This window comes from Lutra lutra, chromosome 12 (assembly GCF_902655055.1).
Source record: "Lutra lutra chromosome 12, mLutLut1.2, whole genome shotgun sequence".
Taxonomy (NCBI): domain Eukaryota; kingdom Metazoa; phylum Chordata; class Mammalia; order Carnivora; family Mustelidae; genus Lutra; species Lutra lutra.
This window is the reverse complement of record NC_062289.1, coordinates 9,553,992-9,579,309: the sequence shown is the minus strand read 5'-3', so window position 1 is coordinate 9,579,309 and position 25,318 is coordinate 9,553,992. Positions and strand designations below refer to the sequence as shown.

The 25,318-nt window shown below is 34.7% G+C and overlaps 1 non-coding gene across 1 annotated transcript; it reads left to right on the top strand.

Moving 5' to 3' along the window:
• Positions 1-15,754: 15,754 nt before the first annotated feature.
• On the top strand, positions 15,755-15,859 carry LOC125082744 (U6 spliceosomal RNA). The gene has a single exon (XR_007122070.1). It is a non-coding gene; the product is annotated as a U6 spliceosomal RNA (small nuclear RNA).
• Positions 15,860-25,318: the final 9,459 nt, after the last annotated feature.

The following is a 25,318-nucleotide window of genomic DNA, read 5'->3' as shown; positions in this document are numbered from 1 at the left end:
CCCAAATCATGCAATGTTCATTTAGATAGCAATCTACATTTTCTTGTTTATTACATATTGGCTATGAAATAGATATCAAAGAATATAAACTATAGAAAAGATTAGGATAATGTGTGAAATACTCAAAATTATTAATAATCAAATAATAATGGGGGGTACCTGGGTGGCTCAGTCAATTAAGCATCTGACTCTTTTTTTTTTTTAAGATTTTATTTATTTATTTGACAGATAGAGATCACAAGTAGGCAGAGAGGCAGGCAGAGAGAGAGAGGAGGAAGCAGGCTCCCTGCTGAGCAGAGAGCCTGATGCGGGGCTCGATCCCAGGACCCTGGGACCATGACCTGAGCCGAAGGCAGAGGCCTCAACCCACTGAGCCACCCAGGCGCCCCAAGCATCTGACTCTTAATTTTGGTTCATGTCTTAGAGTTATGAGATAGAGCCCCACATCAGGTTCAGTGGGGAGTCTGCTTGGGATTCTCTCCCTCTCCTTCTGCCCCTCCCCTTGCTTGCACATGCTGTCTCTCTCTCAAATAAATAAATCTTTAGAAATTAATCAAAGGATAATATTAATTCAGGAGTTACTAGCATTAAACATTTACATTCTACATTACATTCTAATTCACTTAACTGTGAGGAAGAAAACAAATTTTCTACTTTCTAGACTTGTATTTATGTTATTTTCTTTGAAAATATTAAAATTTAAACATGTTATATAAAACATACTGGATTGGAATCGTTCATCTGTGTACAAATGTTAGGTAAGTTAAAATGTCCAATGCAGTTATAATGATATGTAAACAATTAGGAGAAAATAAGTTATGCCCAGTTTCTAAGTTCTATTTTAAAAAAACCTCTTCAAAAATATACTTTATTTCTAGGCATTAAAAAACACTTAGTTTCAGTATATTTGGCAAATTCAGGAAAAGGATGGGAAGCTATAAATAAATAATTGAACATGTAAATAAATCTGATTCAATAAACCCAAAAATTAATGTGTCAAAAACTTCACTTTGTTACATGAAACCATTGGGGATGTAAAAAGAAACAACTATAGCATGTGGTAGATTTTGCTCTGGGTTAAATTAGTTTCTTAGGTTCTTTCTTACATTCTACTCATCTACTTCTGATTTCACCTGTATCAAGTGAATTGTTGTTCTGACTTCTCAGATCTAGATATATGCCTGTAATTTTCATTAGAATTTCTCTCATGAGAAGGGGAAGAGGAGGGAGAAGCAGAGGGAGAAGGAAAGGAAGAGAAGAAGAAGGGGAAGAAGGAGGGGGGGTAGGGAAGAGGAGAGAGAGGGAGACGAGAAGGACCAAAAAAAAAAAAAAGGAAAAGACACAGAAGCAAAGTCCTCTTGTATCACTAAAGGAGAGACTACTACATGATTTGTTTTCATCCCAATCTTCTTTCATCGGGTTGCAGCTCTATATTGTTTGCATTTTTTGCATTTTGGAAACTTTATTAGTTTGTTAGGAATTATGAGTAGTGATAACTACTCCTCTCACCCTTAGATGTTCATTTATTTAGGACTTTTTTTTTCTTACATGACTCCAAATATTCAAGGTAGGTTTAAGAAGGTCTAAATTAAAGAACTGGCACTGTAACAGGGATACACATGTGTAGAATACTACAGCTAGACAAGAACTTAAAGTTCACTCAGACCATGCCAGTTATAAAAATTTACATGAGAAAACTAAGGTCCAAAGAAGGCAAATGACAGATCCGAAGTCTCAGGGTTGGAAGGCCAGACTGCCCCCCCAGTGATTGTTGCTGGCTGAGTTACCACAGACTTCACTGCTTGTGATGTATCAGGGTGAACAGTTAAAAGCTTGCCTTGGCTCAGAGTATTATATCAAATGAAATAAGTCAGAGAAAGATAAATACTGGATGATTTTACTTATGTGCAGAATGTGAAAAACAAAACAAATGAATAAACAAAGAAACAAACAAAAAGCAGAAACAGACCCATAAATACAGAGCAGGAACCAATAGTTGTGGCGGGGGTGTGGGTGTGGGAGGGGCAACATAGGACCAGGGGACAGGGAGAAACAGGCTTCCAGTTATAGAATGAGTCCTGAGGATAAAGGGTACAGCACAGGGAATATAGTCATTGATATTATAATGGCATTGTATGGTGACAGACGATAATAGCTATACTTGTGGTAAGCGTAATAGAATGTACAGAGACATTGAACCACTGTGTTGCACACCTCTAACTAATACAACATTGTGTGTCAACTACACTCAGTCTCAGAAAAGAAAAGAAAGAAAGGAGGGAGGGAGGGAGGAAGGAAGAAAGGGAGAGAGAAAGGAAGGAAGGAAGGAGAAAGGAAGAAAGGAAGAAAGAAAGAAAGAGAAAGAAAAAGAAAGAAAAGAAAACTGCTTTGGAGCCTTTCCTGGTTTTGTGTTCCATGCCCACCATTTACAAAGTACGCATCCATGAAAAATGTGCTTGCCTTTCCGTGCTATGGTGTCTCTATCTGGAAAATGAATATGGTAAGGGCATTACTTCATGAGTTGTTGTGTTGACTTACTGAATGCATGTAAACCACTTATGACAATATGACAAGTCCTGGGAAGTAGCCAGTGGTCAGTTGTGTCTCTTAACCATCACGACTACCATTATTCGCTTGCATTTCTCCAAATCCATAATTAAGCAATAATTAGAAGAAGAAAATATACTCAGTTAAGCATGAAAGTAAAATATATAATAAAAATAGGATAAACTGTGTATTGAAGACAATGAAAATACCTTTTTGTAATTGATTTAATTTATATACAAAGTAGTACAATACTGCTTGAAAGAGAAAGTAATGTATTGTTTCATAACTATATCCATGTTTCTATGTATCAGTCTATCTACTTTTCTATTACCCATCCACATTGTTTACAGATTCCCTATTTTTAAATATACCTACTTGTTAAAAGTTGTTTTTAATCCCAAAATTAAAAATTAGAACACTTACATGGATATTCCTGGAAATGCTTTGAGTGGCCAAAAAGTTTGATGTGCTCAACATGCATGTTCCCAGCTAAGGGCGAATAGGTGACTCTCGGCCTTCTGATTGCAGCTCTCATACCCATAACACAGAGAAGACCAGAGAATGGGCACCGTAGGGGCCCCACAGTGCAGCCCAAAGAAATTTCAGCTTGGAATCAGTTAGCTGGGCTTTGAATCTGAGCTCTTGTCCCTCTTTGGGGGCTGGCTCTGAAAAGTCACTTAACGCTTCTGAACGCTGTGTTTTCTTTTGAGAAAAAAAAAAAAAGTTTATACCCTGAGCTTATGGTTACCTTTTTTCCCCCAAAATATTCCAGGTTACAATAATAAAAACTTATGTGCTTAAGAACATTCTATTATTATAAAGGATAGGTTCTTTTGGACTATACTACTGCAAATCACTTTTACTTAACAGAACTTAAACTTTCTAGGTAAATTTTTGAATGACATTTCTATGATGAAATTCTAGTATCAACAGAAATTGTGATGTTCTATAATGTCAACTAAATAGCCTTTGTAAGATCTTTTATTGACTAACTTAATACTAAGTGAATTAATGGGCAATTTTGGTTACTTAGGTTATTTCTAAGTAGATGATACTTAATAAAAATAAATTGTGCAAATACACCAGGTCACAAAATACTGGTTTGTATTCATACATTCTTCTCTGTAAAAAGTGGATTAGCATTCAATAAAACAAAAATTAAGATGGCAAGTTCAATCTGATATATGAAATGCTTATAATATGCTAGTAAGATTACGTTTTAATGTTGACATTAAAAATTTTAAATGATATTGTCATCTGCTATAAAATTGCAAGTGCATTTTTTATTTTTTTAAAGATTTACTTACTTGGGAGAGTGACTGGGGAAGAGGGAAAGAGAATTTCAGGCAGAGTCCGTTTGGAGCCCAATGTGAGGCTCCATCTCAAGACCTTCAGATCATAACTTGAGCCAAAACCAAGATTCAGACACTTGACCGACTTTGCCGTCCAAGTGTCCTGCAAGTGTGTTTTCAAACATGCATAAGGGCCTATTAAATTTGTCAAATCAAAGAATCTTACAAATCACAAAGAGGAGAGAATTAATACTTTGGATGGAAACTGTTCTAAGACTACACAGTCTGCACTAATAAGAGGCAATAAAATATGTCTTCTGTTTATTCTGCCTAAATAGCCAAGGCTCTTTCCCAAGAGAGCCCATTAACAGCTTGTGCTTCTTTTTTGGATACTTCGATCAATAAAAAGAGAGAGAGAGAGAGAGAGAAAGAAAACCAGAACAATAAAGAAACTCTCATTTCTGAATAAGCTAAATTTTCTAATATTTATTATGAAGTCACCCATTACAACTGTTTGAGAGTATATTTACTTTGGTTAATGATACAGTCAAAACTATGGATAACTCATGTTTTTCAAAGCCTAGATTCTTACTTAAAACTCTTCTATCAAGGTTCAAAGTCTTTGAAATTAGGAACTAAATCCATAAAAATAAATCATTCAAAGTGTTTTTTAGCTTCACACCATCTTTTCCATTTCTTGGACCACTGGCTAACACCACAGCTCACTTTCTCACCTAAGAATCTATACATTATATGTAACTCCTGATGATGGATACTAGAAATAATTAGGCAAGTCCAGTAGTCTACACACTTTAAGGTCACTCAATACTCTTGACAGAAAAATATCCATTTATAAAGCCCATAAAATAATCTGACTGGGAATATATGCATAGAACTAGTTAGTGCTAGACACTCAGAAGTCTTTGACTTCATTTTGTAAGTCAAAGATCCTCTGACGGAAAAACAACTTTATATATGACTTTTGCAATGGCAATCCCTACAACTATATAATAACTTTCCTAAGTATGGTAAATTTGTGAGGAAACCTGCTAATTTATACCCATAAAAATAATAGAAAGTAGCACTAAGAATAGGGGAACCCCCAATCACCAGTACTAATTCCTGTCACATGTGGCTGACCAATGTGCAAATAACAGTTGAAACAAACAGTTTTCTTCATTTTAGAAATAGGGGTTTTTTTTGTACATTCGAATTCATAAATAAGCATGAAGCTTTCATACTACCTAAGCCTTATGAACTTTAGAAAATAACAAACAGAATATTACCTCCAGGGTCTCAGAGAATGGACTCCAAATAGAGCAGGACAAAGAAAATAAAAGCAATGAAAAAAGAAGGCCCAGGTCAACCCGGTGTCTTCATCTGCTTGGGCTGCCATCACAAAATACCATAGACTGACAGGCTTAAACAACAGGAATTTATTTTCTCACAGTTCTGGAGGCTGAGATCAGAGTGCCAATATGGTCACCTTCTGGAGAGCTCTATTCCTGGTTTTCTGATGGCCACTTTCTTACTGTGTCTTCCCATGAGCTTTCCCGGTGACTTCTCCCTTTTCCTCTTGCTCTGATTGCACTTATCCTATCGTGATGACCACACCTTTCTGACTTCATCTAAATAAACCTGACTACCTCCCAATATGGTTCCACTGAAGGTCAGGATTTCAACATGAATTTTGAGAGGACCAGCTTGGTCTCTAGCAGGCGAGGACAGCAAAAGACCTGGTGGATCTCAAAGAGAAGGTGGGCACTAAAAAAAAAAAAAAAAAATCATTTCACAAATATTAAAGAAGAGAAAGTGAGTTCTAGAGCCCTAATATTAGAAAAGCTATTGTGACCACCACCAGTAAGTTCAGTATAACCTGAAAGTAAACAAGACACTTGCATACAACACGCTGTACTCATTGCAAATTTGACTCCAGAAACCAATATTATACTGTATGTTAATTAACTGGAATTAAATAAAAATGTAAAGAAAAGGAAAAAAAAAAACAAAAAATAAGGGAAAATAATAATTATAATAATTATAAACAACAACACAAATTGGAGTCAGAAAAAATGGATAAATGGTTGAAGTAAAAAAATAGAAACAAAATAAACTATTTTAGAAATGAAGACTAAACTACATGGAAGGATAGCATCACATATATTGACTTAAAAATATAAGGTAAAAGAGGAGTATTTTAAAAATTAGGGGGGAATGACAATTAATTAAAAATGCTCAAAAGGACATAGCAGATGTAGAACATGAATATATGTAAGAAGAAAGAACATATGTAAGATAAAAGTTTCTAAAGAAGAAAACAAAAAATACAGGAAAGAGTAAACTATGTATATTTTAATTCAATAAAAACATTTAGAAAAAAAAACTAGAAACTACTTATTGAAAGAAGCATACAGCATACATTGGAGAAAATGATGAAAACCAAATAATATAAATACATATCTTTTGCAAATTTAAGGAATTTAAGGAAATTTAAGGAAAAATTTAAGGAAATTTTTCAATTGAAGGAAATTTAAGGAAAAAAATCATAATTCCTTGAGGTATTCATATAGAATGATTAATTCACCCCAAAAGAAATAAAAATTAGATTGTCATCTGACTTTCAACAGAAGTGTCAGGAGCATAAGTAATGGAGTAATAGTTAAAAGACAGGAGAGAAGATATATTAAGTGTTGGAGAAATTATTTCCACGTATAAAGGCTACAGATGAACTGTTAGGTTGACACAAAAACTCTAAGAACCCCTTGTATGTCCTTTCCAGAGGAAGCTGGTAGAGACTGAACACCAAACAAGAATGAATAGAGACAAGCCTTCACATCAGGGTTATTTGTGAAATTAAATGAAGGTGACTAAAGCATCAAGTGATGATTTTTAAGGAGAAAATATTAGTATTTCATGGCTGCATATGACAATCTGGGTATAGAACAACTTCCCAGAAACCAAGGGGGTCATAGGTGGAGTATCTGAAAAGTCAAATATGTTTGCGTATTATTACTCACCAGATGTGAAAAGGCTGTATTTCAAATCACTATTAGGAAAAGAGGGAAAATAATACGAAAGAGAAGTTACTGACGAAATTCCCTGTTGCTCATCATAGGAAGCCAATAGAAAACAACTGAGAAGGAGACACATGCAAAAAAACAACGTAACTTCAGTATTTTCCAAACTGCAACAGGAAAAGAAGAAAAGAAGGCATAATTAAAGAAGAGACACCCATGGAAGTGATCACGGGCTCCCCTCTGTGTTATGGGTTGAAATGAGCCCCCCACCAAATTCCCATGTTGAAGCCCTATCCCTCCTGCACCTTAGAATGTGACTGCCTTAGAGATAGGACCTTTCAAGAGGTGATTAAGCTAAGATGACACTCAGAGACCCTAATCCAATCGGACTGGTGCCTAAGGAAGACGAGGCCACCAGGACGCACTGAGAGGCACAAGACGCCCAGACACAGCGGGACAGACAGCCACGTGAAGAAGCAGCAAGAAGGTGATGATCTCAAGCCAGTAGAGAGATGCCAGAGGAAACCAGCCCTGTTGGAACACTGATTTGGGATTTGAAGTCTCCAGAACTGTGAGAAAATAAATTTTTGTTGCTTAAACGACGCAGTCTCTGATATTCTATGTCCGCCCTAGCAAGCGACAGCATATACTTCAAACTTCCTCCTCAAATTCAACTATAGCAACTTATTGCAGATATAGCTTCAGCTATTCCATTGCGGCTCTAATGAATTCGTTTTTTCCTCAAACACAAGTTTTACCATTTTTTTTAATCAAAAAAAGTCACCCCTGATTTTTTTCAGGCTCCCTTACTTATTACTAAGTGGCCACTAGATATGTTCCTATAAATATCAAATTTTTCTCCTCCCTAAAAATTCCTTTTCTATCCCAGGACCATTTTGTAGGTGCACACCACGACAGGTAGAAGATACCTTTAAAAACTGAAATGGTTTTTACAAATAAAACAAAACAAAACATTCCATTCATATATTCAATATTGAAGATAACATAGCACTAATCTATGCCTACTTATTTAAGAAACCTTGGAGAATGGGATTGTAAATTCATCTTTTCTTTGTTCAGACAAATTAGGAAATGATTGAAAATTGAGAAGATAATTACATTTTACCGGTTGTGATCCTGTTCGGTTCAATAAAGCAGCAAATCCTTAGTTTTAGCGCCAAACTCCATTACTGATCCAGGAACTTAGAGCATAACTGATAACCTAGAATTGAAGGAAGAAAAGCCTTTGCATGATAGGAAAGGGTGGGAAAAAACATTTTCAAAACAATGCTAAGACCACGGAGGAATATAGTCCTGCACAAAATACCAAACACAATCAGAGACAGTTCGAATTAGTGACTATTATGGCAAAGGAAAAGGTGGTGCCAAACATTAAAAAAAGGTTTTACTTGTTCTACTCAGCTGGAACTGGAGGAATCATCACTGATCAATAATTGCAAAGGGGGGCGCCTGGGTGGCTCAGTGGGTTAAAGCCGCTGCCTTCGGCTCAGGTCATGATCCCAGGGTCCTGGGATCGAGCCCCACATCGGGCTCTCTGCTCAGCGGGGAGCCTGCTTCCCTTCCTTTCTCTCTGCCTGCCTCTCTGCCTACTTGTGATCTGTCTGTCAAATAAATAAATAAAATCTTTAAAAAAAAATAAATAATTGCAAAGGGATTAATAATAATAGTCCTTAATGGATAAAGGCACAAAATCAGCAAAAGGCAAACACAAATGTAAAACTTCCTATTCTAGCCCTTTCCTGCCCCTTTCAGATTAGAATTTTGATTTTCAGATATATTTGTAAATAGAAGAAAACCTTAAATGTCTACCACAAAATATGTAACCTTGAAGTGAATGTGGCTGACATAATATTTATTCATGCCATCTGCTATCTCTTTTTATTAACATTGTTTGCAATGTGACATGGTAGACTCCTGCATCCCATCTAATAGGTGGTCACAGAACTGCATGGAATGAGAGGGATATTATCTTAAAATTATACAGACCATTCTTCTAAAAAAGTGTGACTCAAATGAAATTTACTCAGTGTTTTCTACTAATATACCCCCATGAATCATATAAGAATTCCAACCAAAGACAATATGCTGAAGATATTTAATCTATGCTAAATAAATTGAATTTCAAGACAATTTGTGCCTATGAATCTCTTTCTTAAAATAAATTAGTCAGTATAAACATCATGATTAACTTCAAATTTAATATATGCTTCTGAGAAAATAAACAACCCTCTGGCATCAAACCCATTGTAAAATCATTCCCAGAGAGCTTTAATTACAATTAAAAAATAATTCACAAATTATGTTTGCATCATATGTCAGTTAATTGATATAATTGAAAGCACATGGAATAATAGAATATTATGTTTTTCTTACTTTAAAGCTATTAAATATTAAATGATTAATAATTTAGTATAATTAAATATTCAAAATATGTACATACTTTAATTTTACTTGATGCAATCAATACTTACTTTAAGATGTCAAAAAAATGGTTAGCACATACAAGGATAATAGAATATGTTTGCAAATCTTTCTCAAACATTTAATTATTTACTGTAAGATTGAACAATGAATAGGCTGTAAATTTTGTATTACATAAGGTACTATAGTCTCTTTACTATTGATTACACTTTTATTAACCAAATTTATTCTAAACACCTTAGCTGGAATTATCAGTCATTAATGTATAAACTTATTCAGCAAATATTGGATAACTACTAAGTTTCAACTACCATTTGAGACGTTTGAAACATAATAACAAACTAAAGAAACTAAACTTATCTATCTTGAAGCTTACATTCCAGAAAGGAGACAGATAAGTAAATCAATGTAATAAATAAGTTACTTAGTAGGTTACAGGCATATAAGTGGGAGCTGCTAAAGGGTTTTGATCAGTGAAGTGTCTTTCAACTTGACTCTGTGCTTCCTGGACTGGGAATATGAAAGAGGGACCAAAGCACGAATGGTGTGGATGATTAAATCACTATCATGAATTTGGTGAGATATTTACATGCGAATTTCCTGGTTCAGATTTGATTTTCTGACATATATTCTGATCAATGCTTGGAAGCAAATCGTCACAAGCTTCTATGGGCATTTCTCTGTAAAAGTTCCGGCTAGGAACAGAATACTTTGAAGGTTTTTTTTGTTTTGTTTTGTTTCATTTTGTTTATTTTAGTTAATGAGCCGTAACCTTCACATGCATAATCTTTCAGGTAATCAATGATCTTAACTGACCCACTTTGTGATTTCATATACTGTCTAACATGGTGGCTAAGGAAGCATGGGACTTCTTTCCATTAACCAGGAAAACATGGCTTATTTTTTCTCTCTCTCCTTACGCCAAACTTATGTTTAGAAACTGAACTTCAAGCTTATACCTGGGCTGCAGCAACAGACAGAGGGTAAGAGTTTTTGCTCACTTTCCGTGTGCTCTGCATTCCGTTTCAATCCAGATAGCCACTTCTCAAGGGGAAACTGACGTTTTTCCAAATTCCTTGGGTAAGCCTTGTCCCCTTTCAGCGCCTCCCACAAAGAATGGGTAGGGACCGTCCAGGCATCAATTTCTCATCACGTTTTTCCCTCCTCCGTATTTTCTTGTAAAAAAAAAAAAAAAAAAAAAAGTGTCTTAACCATTAAGAATCATGAGTTGAAAAGACACTCATGTGCACAGTGCTGATTTTTCATAACAAATAAAGGTTCAATGATCAAATCAGACTCACTCAAATTGGAAGTTGTATACAGTCACAAATTTTATTAATGATTTCAAAGATACAGGAAACTGGATGGCAAAGACTAAGTATTTTTTCCTTTGGAGTGCTCTGAGACCATGGAATCTTTCTTCTCTCACATTAAGATTAACTATATTGGGTTTATTTTGAGCAACACCTGAGGATATATGACACAGAATGAGTAATTTTATAGAACATCCTTTTTATATGTCATTAATTACATTAATTACAGAGTAAACTGAATATTCTTCAATGAGCATACCTACAGAATTCTGCATGAATAGCTAAGATCATGTCACATAAAGACTCTCCATTGCCATTCTGATTGGAAATAACGTTTATGTGCTTACCACAGGCCTGGTTATAAGAATGTGATTGAGAGAATTTGCCCAAGTCATTCCTTCTTTCCCTAGTGAAGAGAATGAACAGATTACAAGTGTCCCCACAATGCTATCCTCAGCAAAAGGAATAGAACAGCTATCGATTTTCTAAAAATCATATAACATGGCCAATGATATGTCTTCTGTTTATTGAATGAAAGGTTCTCTAAGTCTTCTTATTATTTTGTAATTCCAATTTGGTTATATTAGAAAGTGATCTGATTTTGAAAGACTAACTTCCAATCAATGGAAGTCAAATTTTTTTTCACTCTCTTTTAACATCCAGTAATAGTTTAGAGGAAAAAAAGTATGCCTATTGAGGGAAACCTTTATTACACAGAAAATACTTCATTTCTATGTACACAATACCCCATGGAGATACTCAAATCTACACAACTTCATGTTCTCTCTCTCTCTCTCTCTCTCACACACACACACACACACACAAACACATGTACACATGCACACACACAGTCTTACAAATGAACATGTAATATTGTCTGAGCTCGATTCATACATCCATGCATTCAGGCACCATTTTTTTTTTTTCACCTCAAATCTTTTTGCCAGTGTATGAGTTTGAACATTTATTCTTGTTATTTTTTATGGGCGTGAAGGCAAGCAATCATAACTCAACTATATGCCATTTCTTCGGCTCTGTTGGTTAATCAGCTGAGTCAGTACCCAGCTGGATTCTGTGGCATGCTTTGATTTCACAGAGTCATTAATCTCATTCCCAACTGAGTCAAAACATTTCCAAAGTCAGTGAAATCCTGTGCGTTTCCATTTCCTACTTAGAGATGTACATGTTTTCTTCGCGACACCCAGAGTGAGAGCCTTTAACATAAGCAGCTGGTGTTTTTGTCACTTAGTTTTAAAACTCCTTCTTTCTTATCTCTGAGTTTAATTATTCTGCAGCCTTGATCTTTGAGGGAGAATTTTACCTATTGCCTTTCAACATTTTTTTAGATTACATGTTCCTTCGATGTCCAAAAATATTAATGATGTTAAAAGAAGATAAGTTAAAACTTTTAGCAATTTGTATTAAAATATGTAAAATACATCTTAAAATGGATATAAGCCTATGCCTGGCTGTGTTTAAGCACACACATATATTCATAGATCTCACACAAAACACAAATACATGCACACATGCTTGCGTGCACACACATATACATATATGGACATTTTAAAAATAAATTTATTAAAAAACTAATGTTCTTTCTAGATGTGGCCTTTATACAATTACTTTCTTTTTAAAGATTTAATTATTTATTTGACAGACAGAGGTCACAAGTAGGCAGAGAGGCAGGCAGAGAGAGAGAGAGAGAGGAGGAAGCAGACTTTCCGCAGAGCAGAGATCCCTATGTGGGGCTCGATCTCAGGAACCTGGAATCATGACCTGAGCCCAAGGCAGAGGCTTTAACCCACTGAGCCACACCGGTGCCCCTACAATTACTTTTCTTTATAACTTTTGCAATATTCTATATAGTCTACAAGGTATTTATATTGCATTTATAGTAGAAATTATACCTATGTAAAGTGTGCTATTATTCATATACGATAACAATATGATTATGGAATCTTTTGATTTAGTGTCTGAACACTGATAGTTGAATCTGAGTCAAAAATTTGCATTATATACACATTTACAATTTCTCTGATTATCCAAACATCTCTTTACAAGATAACTGTTGTGTAACACCTGAAATGTATTTTGTATCGTGTCATTCTAGGTGGAGAAATAATTTTTAAAGTTTACTGATAGAAACAAACTTTTTAGTATGAAAAACAACTATCTGTATTAACAATTAAAACATACTGGAAACAAATATAGTGATAATAGATTTTATTAACCCTTTAGATGGGGCAAAGTGTCACATTTGTTGAATGAGTAATGCAGAGAATGAATTTTACAGAAAAATTTTTTTTAAGATTTTATTTATTTATTTATTTGACAGAGAGAGATCACAAGTAGACAGAGAGGCAGGCAGAGAGAGAGAGAGAGAGAGAGGGAAGCAGGCTCCCTGCTGAGCAGAGAGCCCGATGCAGGACTCGATCCCAGGACCCTGAGATCATGACCTGAGCCGAAGGCAGCGGCTTAACCCACTGAGCCACCCAGGCGCCCTACAGAATAATTTTTTATTCACAACAATTATCCAAGGTAGATTAACCTCCAATGTATAGGGAATTTGAGGCTTAGAGAACTTAAGTAACATGAAGGAACTACAGAGCTTGGATTAAACCCAGGTTTGTGTATTTGCTTATTTATTTGTTTTAAATATCAAAACCCATTTTGTCTCAAATTACCAAGCTTGCTTTTCTACATATCTTGATGTTGCCAGGTAATAATTTTTAATTTCACTCTTCTATGTAGAGATACTATAAGAAGATATCATTATGCACATGTATGACTTAGAACCAGAAGAAGAGTAACGATACTGTATAGAAGTTGACAAACTATGGCCATCAAGTCAAATCTGCCCCTACTCAAAACCAGAATTCTTTTTCTGTATTGGATATTGAAGGGCTAGGTTAATTCCATTGTGTTATCTATGGCTGTTTCTCACTACAATTGCAGAGTATTTGTGACATAGACCATCTGGCCAGCTCATGTTAAGAGAGTTACTCTTTGACCCTTTACAGTAAAGGTTTCCCAATACCTGCATGATTTAAAGCCATTTGTTCTAGAATCAGTCAACTCAAGTTTAGATCAAAGAGCTGACACTTAGTTTCATAACCACAAACAACCCTCATGAAGAAATTAGGCATGATTATAGCACCCTCTTCATTGAGATGCTGGGAGAATGGAATACAAAAATTTTGAAGGCATCGTGCCTTGCTTGATAATAAGAAAATATTTATTATTATTAATATTTACTGACATGTTCCAGGCAATTTCAGTTCTATTTGGTTGAGATTATTATAAATACCTAGAGCATCAGAGTCTGTTTCTATAGAAAAAAAAATTTTTCTTTAATATTTTCATTATATACTTCAGCAGAGTACTAATCTTTCACCAAAAACCATTTTCTACTCTTATATGGCCTGGTGAATCTGGAATCTTGCTTTATTGAATATAAGTAGCATGGAATAATCTACAAACACAACATGATCATATGCCTTTAACTTTTTAAAATACTCTCTCCAAAGCTATATTTCTCATATGTGGGGATTCAATTACCACACTGTCAAAATTATGTTGCTGAAAATTGTCCAGAAACTCTAGGGAGCTGTTAAAATAGGTCCATTTTGTTCCTAGAACTGGTTTATCTGCTCAGTTCTGATGATTTTTGGTACCTACCTATATTCCTTGAAGACATTGCTGAATTCTCGCTTGAGTAAAGAGGAAGGAATAACACACAAAACCAATGGAGTCTGTTGTGGTCCACTTGCAATAGAGCAACTTCAAACTCATCTATTATTACCAACAGCTATGTAGTAAATAGTAGAGTTTAAGCCCTGAAGGGCTTCTTTGCACATCTGATATGTTATTTTTGTTCTTGGGACATATCTTCATTTAATTAATTTCTTATATCATGGATTTAGCAATTAGTACTCTTCTCATTCTGTGAGCTATTTCTCTGCAAATAAAATTCTTATTTAATTACTCTTTAACCTGATAGTTGTGTGATTTCTCTACTGTATAGATAGGGAAATCGAGCTTTATGTCCCCCAAATGTAAAACTGCTGTTTTATAAAAATCCAAGAAAATGTAATTGTTTTCATCAAGTTTTTATTCACAGACATATAATTTCAGTTTTATGGCCTGAATATGCAATCTGTTCAAACATGTTAGTTTTGAAAATAATTTGAAAGCACATATTTCATGTCCAAAATAATTTTAAAATGTTAAACTGGTATCATTGTGTTCCCTTTCCAAGCCATTTACCAACTCCTGTTTGAGCAGTGATTTTCAAATCTTATTTATTTATTTATAGGTAAAGGGAACCTTTGCTAGTTCAATATCATATTCAGCAGATTACATGGTCTCTTTCTGTCTTTCTATTGATTTTTTTTCAACCCTTGGGCATGGTTTCTTCCTCGTTTTCATATTTTGGTTCTGTTTTTTATTAGTGTTTTGAGAAATACAAATAATTTTGAAGAATATTGCTTCACTTTGTTGTTTTCTAATAAGAGAAAACAGTTGTTTCTAATGCAATATTATTTTCTATATTCCTAAAACTTACTAAAGAACACAACCCAATGACTTTTTAAAAAATCATTTCTCCTAAAATCTCATCATCTAATACTGGTACAGAAATATGTATTTTTGTCATTCTACACAACTGTTTCTAAGCAGAGGCTTGGGACATTCTTTAAAGGCTTTCCTCCAGATTTCTTATGGATTAATAATGAAGCACAAAGAAAGGACTTGGAAAATTGTGATGATCCCTAAAACCAGTAATTGTCTAAATGTTTATTGTAACACTGTCTCCTCTTAACATCAAAATGTACAACTGTCTCTTGGGTCTTGCTATGTTGGGGCAACACAAATATATTTGTAGACCAAAACAAGTATATTTTAGTTAAACTCAATGAAAATAATACATGTACATATATGGATATCTCTGCAATTCTATGTAAACAGTAATAAAAAATAGAAGGGCAGAAATCCAAGAAGAAACGGCATGAGTACACACTCTCACATCAGCTACCCATCCAGGTTGTTTTATCATATTTCGCTAGCCATAAAAGTCATATTTTTTCATCACAAAATAAGACTGGAGTAAAATCAGGATGTAAATTCTGAACACTCAACACAAAGGCTTGAAAGTTTGTCTACTGAAAATGGAAGGATTATACAGAGAAGATTAGCATGGCCCCTGCGCAAGGATGACACGCAAATTCGTGAAAATGGAAGGATTAACCTAAACCACGTGTTCTGGCTAGGGAAACCGCAAAACTTTCTTCAACACAATTTCCAAAATCGTAGTAGCCAGGTTATAACCACCAACATAAGATGTTGGAAAGTTTCTTTGTGGGAAAGGGATGACTCGGAAGAACAGACTAACTGATAATGACATATACAATACTCTAAATAAGCATCTAGATCAATACCACATAACATTCACTAGATGAAGATCATTAGATGTCAAACATGCACAAGGAGTAACATAAAGAGGATTTTGGTTTTCTCTCTTATGCATTAAGCGGAAGCCACAGGTAATCTACCATTGTATGTGGCCATTGGTGAAAAATGCATGCCAAAACAAATGCAGAAAGAAAAGAGAATGTACAAAAGACCAAGGCAATTAAGAAAACAAAGGACAATTTCTAAAAGAAAAATTAACAAGTTCCAATGTAAATTCTTTAAAAAACAAGACAAGACACTGACTCCATGAAATAAAAGCAATATGTATAAAAGAAAAACTCCACAGAAAGTAGTGTAAATAGAAAGTTGGTACCAAAAATATTAAAATTCATCAGAGGGTGTTATTTAAAGTGAAAAGTTGGAGAGAAAAAGTCAACATGGGAAATAAAAGGAAAAATAAAGAATTAGTCTAGAATATTCTTATTGTATACTATCTTATTGTAGAATTTCTGGAATGCAAAAACAGATTGAAGAAAATCATCACAAAAATAATACAAGAAAAAGCTCTAGGCAAGAAGGACATAATTTCTAGATAAAAAAACAAACAAAGGAACATAACAAAGAATGACTAAAATAGCAAAAGAGGCAGGAAATTACAGATGTTCATTGCAAGAAATACCCTGAAAAAATACATGGAGAAAAAAAATGTGTTTTTCAACGATGTCCATTGCAGTATTACTTATGTTAACAATTATAAAAATTGTGCAAATAGTCCTAAATGTAAAAAGATAAAGTATTTTGATTTAGATATCATGCTAAATTTTAAAATATTTCAATTCTATATGTTAAGAATGAAAAATGCAGAATTCTGAGGGAGCAAATACAGGTCCTCCCAACTCTCTCTTTCACATATATTTTAATCAAAGTAACACATTGAGAAACGTAAGACCTTAGTTTTACACTAACACTTATGACATAAGTACATTTATCACTCACTTTGTAATGTCCAGGGTAAGTTATTAGCAGAAATTCAATTAGAGTTTAAAATAATTTTTACTTTTACTAGAAAGATATAAAAATTATCATGGGAAAAATTGTTTTTAAAGATTTTATTTATTTATTTGACACACAGAGAAAGATCACAAGTAGGCAGAGTGACAGGCAGAGAGAGGGGGAAGCAGGCTCCCTTCTGAGCAGAGAGCCCTATGCGGAGCTCAATCCCAGGACCCTGAGATCATGACCTGAGTTGAAGGCAGAGGTTTAACCCACTCAGCCACCCAGGTGCCCTTATCATAGGAAAATTTAAAAAACATTTAATCTTTATTAAAGTAAAATAATGAATTAGAGAAAAAATTTAAATAGCTGATTATTAAAGCATCAATGAGCATGAGAGTACAACAAGATTAAAAGAACAAAAGAAACTTAAGAAAAAGTAGACCAAGTCTAACTTCTCAGCACAAATTGGAAAGTAGGTTATGCTTTTTTTTACTTTGAATTTGTGTGTGTGTGTGTGTGTATCTTTAGTTTAAAGAAAATTAGTTTCGTCATATGTTAACTATAAATATGTGTAAGCTGTATATACACCGTTGTGAATAAATCCCTTTGAATATGTTTTCTTCATCCCATTTCACAAAGTATATAGTTGCCTTATTGCAAAAGTATTCAGAAGGAAAAAAATAGAAATAATTGTTGCTACGTAACCCTGGGTCCTAGACCTTTGATAATACTTCTGTTTGTATTCATTAGTTAAAAAAAAAAAAAAAAGTTTGTTGACTGTTACTGAATGATAAGCATTTTTCTAGTCATTGGGTACAGTGATGAAACAGATTTAGAAATATCTTTATTTTTACATTATTCACAGGTATAACTCCAGATAAACTTTTCTTAGAGATTGATTAATTTGTTTCTTCCCAACTGAAATGGAACATTACTTTTACTTTGATATTTGCTTGTGTAGGCAGAGCATAAGTAATTATTAGAGTCAGATGAATGTATTTGACATTTTATTATGTTTTCACTTTTATTGTCTCCTACACACAGTTAATGATAATTTTGTATCATCTGTAGAATACTTGAAACATAACAAGCATTGCTAAAATAAAAAAAGAATCAAAAGCATGACAAATTCACAGCATAGTCATGAATATCAAAGCCTCTATTTGCTATGGCAACTAAAGTGGAAATCTCCCCTGAATGGGCAGTAAGTGTCTGACTGTCATAACTTGTTATTAAGGTCTTGTAAGCAACATAAAAGATTATTAGAGATGTCAAAATCTATGTTTCAAAAATAATGTTTTTATCAGGAAGAATGGCATGATGTCACAGTGTGTATTTCTTCCAGCATCACCACTGAGACAAAATATATGTAGAAGCAAATAGCTACCGTGATAAGCAGGCTGTGTTGGGGGTTCGCCAAGATGCATGGAGGAGACCACTGTGATCCCAACATAGGTGGTATGGTCTGGAAAAATCTGCATCGACTTGATGGCAACATCTTTTAGCCTGTGAGGCACTTACATCTTTTTCAATGTTGAATTTTGCTTGAATTGCTTTAATAAATTAAGAATGAATCTTTTATTTCAATGGGCTCTTCTTCTATGAAATGTTCTCTTTGTATTTCTGCCTTCAATAACTTTCTAGGAAGTTCTTTTCACAAAGAATCATCAAAGAAAAGACTTCAGTCAAACATGTTAGTACCTGTGTAAAGTTACATAAGCACTTAAGTCCACTCATCAACACACAGGGTAATATAAAACTTCGGGAGAAAAATATAAAACGTGATTGTGTGCATACCAAAACCAACTTGCTTAGAAATGCAATTAATATATTTTTTATTTGATTGCTCTCAGGAGACAATTCTCCACAAGTCTGTCATGTTTCCACACGTCTTAAGAACAGAGGCACTGACAGCTGCAGTTTTGCTCCAGATAATCTTTTGACAATGTTTACATAGCAGTCAGCCTGCAAAGATAAGACAGAAATGTGCCATCCTGGAGAGCAGGGGGAGAGTTGTTTTGCTTTCCAGAGTAATAAAGACCTCCCATCTTAAAGAGGGTCTAGGTAAGTTATAGCCCATTATAAATGATTGGGATTCCCTAAGCTTGGGATCTTCAGCTGTAATACAAACTCTTTGTACACAGTATCCACCTGGGGAATCCACAGTACCTCATGGCACTTGAGGGGCAAGAAGGACCAGCACAAACAACTTTCTCTGCTGTAAAATGAAGTCCTTTGTCTCTGACCCAAGAATCTCATGTTTTCTGCCAGCATCCATGAAACTGTGTCAGCTTAACTGTATAGTTTACAAATAGACCAAACATCTAAGACCTACCATACTTATTTACAAGTGACATTTTAAAATTTGGCACAATGATTCTCATGTACATTGGGAAACAATTTATAATGTCCTCCGGGAGGACAAATAAAAACTAAATTAAGCCTTTATTAATTATAGAAGTTTCCCCCCTCAGTTATAATAATTCTTTACAGCAAAGTTTGACAACTTTTTTTCTAGAAAGAGCAGATATTAAATATTTTAAGCATTATGGGCCGTATGGTCTCTGTTGCAACTACTGAAGTCTATCATTGTAGTGTGTAAACAGCCCCACACAATGTATAAATGAATATAAATGAACACATCTTTCAGGTCATTCATTTTGTTGATGTATGATAGTATTCTCAGGATTTTTTGTATTTTTGTGGCACCAATTGTAATGTTTCTTCTTTCATTTCTAATTTTATTTGAATCTTCCCTCTTTCTCTTTGTTTAGCTAAGATGCATCAATTTTGCTCACCTTTCCTATCCCCTCTCATGCAGCCCACCCTACTGATATTGGCAAGTGGTCTTTTATCTGTAACCTCCCTCTCCCCATTTGACCTGCCCATGCCTTCCACTGTTGACTTCCTAATACACAAATTATACACAAATTATACTATTTAAATCTTGAATACTTGTAGTGTGTTCACAGGATTCCATTTGCAATACTAAAACAGATACTCTATACTGAGCTCTTGCCACACCATTCTGTGCTCCACAGCTAAACCGTGAACTTTTAAATCTTTTTGGAAACAAACTCATGCTGTGCTTTTTAAGTGCAATATCATCCCAAATCCTCTTGTCTATTTCATATCTTCCTATTTAATGGTTCCTCCATTCTGTGGCTTTGCACATCATCTTACCTATTCTGATCAAATGAATTCTACCTTGGAAAGAGACAAGATACCCTTCAACAGACGAATGGATAAAGAAGATATGGTCCATTATACAATGGAGTATTATGCCTCCATCAGAAAGGATGAATACCCAACTTTTGTATCAACATGGATGGGACTGGGTGAGATTATGCTGAGTGAAATAAGTCAAGCAGAGAAAGTCAACAATCATATGGTTTCACTTACTTGTGGAGCATAAGGAATAACATGGAGGACATTAGGAGAAGGAAAGGAAAAGTGAGTTGGGGGAAATTAGAGGGGGAGACAAACCACCAGAGACTGTAGACTCCAAGAAACAAACTGAGAGTTTTGGAGAAGAGGGAGGGGTGGGGGGATGGGTGAACCTGGTGGTGGGTAGTAAGGAGGGCAATATTGCATGGAACCCTGGGTATGTTACATAAACAATGAATCTTAGAACACTGAAAAAATAAAATAAAATTTTTAAAGAAAAGATACTTTAAAAAAAGAATTCTACCTTATTTGTAATTCTGTAACATTTTTAAGTCATAGTGATGGCAGTTATGATATTATATCATACTCATACATTTGCATGTTTGTCTTCCCAGATAGAAAGTAAGCCTTTGTGGACTTCTCCTTCTCCTAATCCAAAGCACTGGGTGCAATGTCATACCCATAACAAGTATTCATTAAATGTTTGTTGAACTGAATGGAATTTTTTACCACATGTCTGTCACTGCTAAAATACTTGATTCATTTCCTGTGTTTTTCGGAACTCTTTTTATCTATATTAAAGATGCATTGTTTTTGTTCTTGTCCTAACTCCAAACATATTCATCATATTAAACTAGCTCCTAAAGCCTAAGGCCCATTCAAAAAGAATTTCAAATGTTAGATACATTGAACAAATACGTATTTAGCAATGACTGTGTACTTAGCATTCTGCTAAGCCTTGCAAATAAAATCATAGACAGGTTAGAAAGATCCCTGTGGTATGTATTTTTCTAGAAGATACTATCTTGACATACAGAAGAAAATAGTTAAGATTTGCTACTTGCTGTGAAATCTTGGGAAATTTACTGCATTTGCATAAGTCTTCTTGTTCTTTAAAGCTGAGTTAATAATAGCTCTTGTTTTCTTTGGTCTCAATAATGATATGATGAATGAACGGATGTTAAGTACATTAATTGAGCAAATGCTGAATGAATATTAGCTCTTACGACTGTTATTTTTGTATCGATGTTGGTGATAATGAATAGTAAATAGTTCAAAGGGAAAACAATGGCACTCACATTATAATAAACTAAGCAACATTTTTGGGGGGTCAATTTTATGTTAACACATTTACGAAGGAAGTTTTAATTTAAAGTGTTTAGTTAGATGTCTTTGAGCTGCTTTTCAGGACATAACAAGTCACTTTGGGCCAGTTTTGGTCTTGTCCCATTGTCTAGCTTCTCTTTTGAATATGTACGTAAGTAGGAATCAACATCAAGTGATTTTGAATTGAATTGATCAAATGAATTGATCAATATAAAGTGGGAAGTTTTGTTAGTTTTTGTTTTCCTAAAGAGATGATTATAACTTGGACGAGATTCTGCCCCTTCACTTTTATAAGCAAAGTTTACTGCTTAGAAGTATTGCAAAAGATCGCATAGTATCTAGAAGCACTTTGATAGGAAAAGAAGGAATGCCAATGCATTGCAAAACTTAATTTTCTTAGAAAAAGCTGGTGATTGAATTGAGGTCTCCAGTTCTTTAACCTACATGACCTAAGGAGAAGAAAACATTCTCTTTTATCTAATAAGAAAAAAATCTCGGGGAGAGATCTAGAGAACTGGAGAAATTCCTGGAGAAATAAGAAGCTTCAGATAATATGTAGTGTAACTAAAATTTGTTTTATAATGCAAAAATTTTAAAGTAGGTCTGTTTCATAAAGTTTAGGTTGAGACTGAATCTATAAATCATTTTAATAAATATTTATACTTGTCGCAATCCAGTTCATTTAGTTCAATAAATATTTGTTAAGCTTAACTATGTCCAAGACTCTATAAAGGGTTCTGTGAATACAGCCATGAATTACATTGGTCTGTCCTTACAGTTTTCACTTTGTGAGAGGAAGACAGACAATGTACCAGGTACTCGTGGTTATGGTAATATATAGCCAGGTATCTAATCAAACAAAAAGGAGTCATGTTAACATTCCTGGAAGTGTTAGAATATAATCTGAGTTCTTTTTTAAAAAATATTTTTATTTACTTATTTGATAAAGAGAGACACAGCAAGAGAGGAAACACAGCAGGGGTTGCTGGAGAGGGAGAAGCAGGTTTCCTGCTAAGCAGGGAGCCCAGTGTGGGCTTGACTGCAGGACCCTGGGATCATGATGTGAGCTGAAGGCAGACGCTTAAGGACTGAGCCACCCAGAAGTCCCTATAATTTGAGTTCTAAAGAATGCCGAGAAGATGGACAAATGACAGGAAGATGTGCCAGCGTCAGGCATTCCTGACTTCCTGGGTAACATAAGCAAAGCTGAGAATGAAGATTGAGCTTTGTGAATTGTATTCAAGGAGTCTGGTAGCGTTGGAATACATATAGGTGGTATTGTGGTAGATAAGTCAACAAGGGCCAGCCTTTTGTGTGGCTTACGTGATCTGCCATGAAGTATGGCTTCTCACATGTAAATATGAAAGCAAGGGCACAGCGGTGTCAGACTTACAGTTTATTCAGAATCATCATGCACCCTGAGTAAAAGGTGGATTGAAAGGGTCTGAGACAAGGAGCTGGGAAGCCAACAAATTCATTAACTGTGGTATACTGCATGAATGACCATGACGGCAAATTAGAATAAGGATAAAGAAGGAAGAACTGCCTTGAGAAATTCCTGAGAAGAACTTTGCTCGAGTTAATGATTGACGGAATGCAGGAGATGACTGACAGGCCAGTTTCAAAGTTGACTGCCAAGTTTGTAAGTTGGGTAAATTGGAGAATGATGGTTCTGACTACTAAAAGAGAAACTAATTAATGGAAAACAGGTTTCACTATTTGAGATGAGCATGTGGGTATCCATTTTCAAATTGCAAAAATCACAATCACAAAAATCACTCATTTTTAGAAATTCATGTCAGAGAAACTCTGAGGACTTTTTAGTGTCCTCACTGTATCCTCAATATCCAAACTTTGACATAAAAATTGTAATGTTATCTTAAGGAAAAGTTAATTTTTTCTCATTAATAAACTGTATTATAAAATAGAGTACTCAAGCATTATTTTCTATTTTTTTCTCTTTTTAAAATATTTTATTTATTTACTTATTTGAGAGAGAGAGAGAGAAACAGCACAAGCAGGAGGGGCAGAGGGAGAGGGAGAGAGAATCTGAAATAGACTCCACGATAAGCATAGAGTCCGGGGCTGGGCTCGATCCCAGGATCCTGAGATCATGACCTGAGCCAAAACCGGAAGTCAGGTGCTTAACCCACTGAGCTACCTACGTACACCTAAACTATTATTTTCTATATTTAAATTTCATCAACAGAAACTTTGGGAAATGTTGTTTTCAATCTTTAAGGGCCCACATACAATTCTTGATTTTGCATCTTGGCCACAAAGCCTAAAATATTTACTGTTTGGACCTTTACAGAAAAAAGTTGCCGACCGCAAAGTTCTTACTCAAATTATGTGAAGGATTCAGTTAATTGGTATGAAAAAAAAAAAACAGAAAACTCTAGAAAACTGAAATACTTTATTAGGAGCATCACAAAATAAGTTATCTAAATGACCACTAAAACATATACAAATATGTCCACCCTAATTAGTAATCCGGAAAATGCAAACTAAAATCGCAAGCAATAAGGCCGCACACATATTAAGTTTGGCAAAACAAAACAAAACGAAACAAAACAAAAAAACTGAAAAACCTTGTCAAAATAAGTGATGGTCAGAGTTTGGAGGCAAATAATTCTTATGCTATTCACACACTCTTTTAGTAGAACTCAGACATGTACACAGAATTCAGAAATAGTTTTTCATTATGTAGTAGATTTGGAGAAGTGTTTCCCCATCATAGTAGTTCTGCTCTTCCACAAATACTCTAGGGAAATTTTTGTTCAAATGCATTAGGAGACACATAATAAACGTTCATAGTAGCATTGTTTGAAATAGAATAACTGAAGACGATGAAATTAAATAAAATAGATCATTGTATTTTCATACCATGGAATAGTTCCCCAATGAAAATGAAAGATTATTTACATGCGGCAACATAATGAATAGGACACATGAGCATACACATCTACACACAGACACACAAAATGTTGGGATGAAAAGGCACAGAACCGCATTTTTTAAAAGTTCAAAATCAGGCAAAATTTAGATATATTACTTTAATACAAAGAAGTAAATGCTAAAGTGAAGAAAGCTAATTGCACTCAGAGTGTTGGCCCATGTGGGACTTGGGTATAAACTAGAATGGAGATTGCCCAGGTGATAACTTCAGAATTGTTCATTGAACTGCTCATGTATGTTTATTTTCTATGTCTACACACTGAAAAATAACTTAGTCAACATTTGCATTTATGCACTTGGGTTTTCATTTCATGTCTTATATAAAGGTTGCTGTTGCATTTTCATGGAGAAAATCCCAATTAGTTGTCACATGGTTTTCCTTTTGGGGCTGTGAGTTTCCCTCCAAAGGAATCATCCATACTTCTTCCTGGAGTGCTGGGTGGATTATTTTAAAACCCAATGGCAATATTCTGAGAGCAAGAAGCAGCAGAGGGCCAAAGAATTTCAACATTGAGTCTATTCACTTTTATTCAATACTCTTGTTTTTAATAGATACCTTATCTGACCCTCAGCTGGTTTCTTAAATCCCAAGCTGTTGGCTTCATTGTATCCAAAGAGCAAATTTAATTTTTTTGTCATTGTTGTTAGGAATAAAAGTATGTGTTATCGGCTGTGCAATAAAGGTGAAATGATGTAGATCTGAGTTTGTTATTACCATTTTTGAGCTTATTTAAGTACTTATTCATTCACTTGTTAAATCTCATCACATCCATAAATTATAGATATCTGTTGTTAATTCCTGAGATACTTCAGGGATCTGAAGTGGAGAGACTTCCTAAAACTTCTC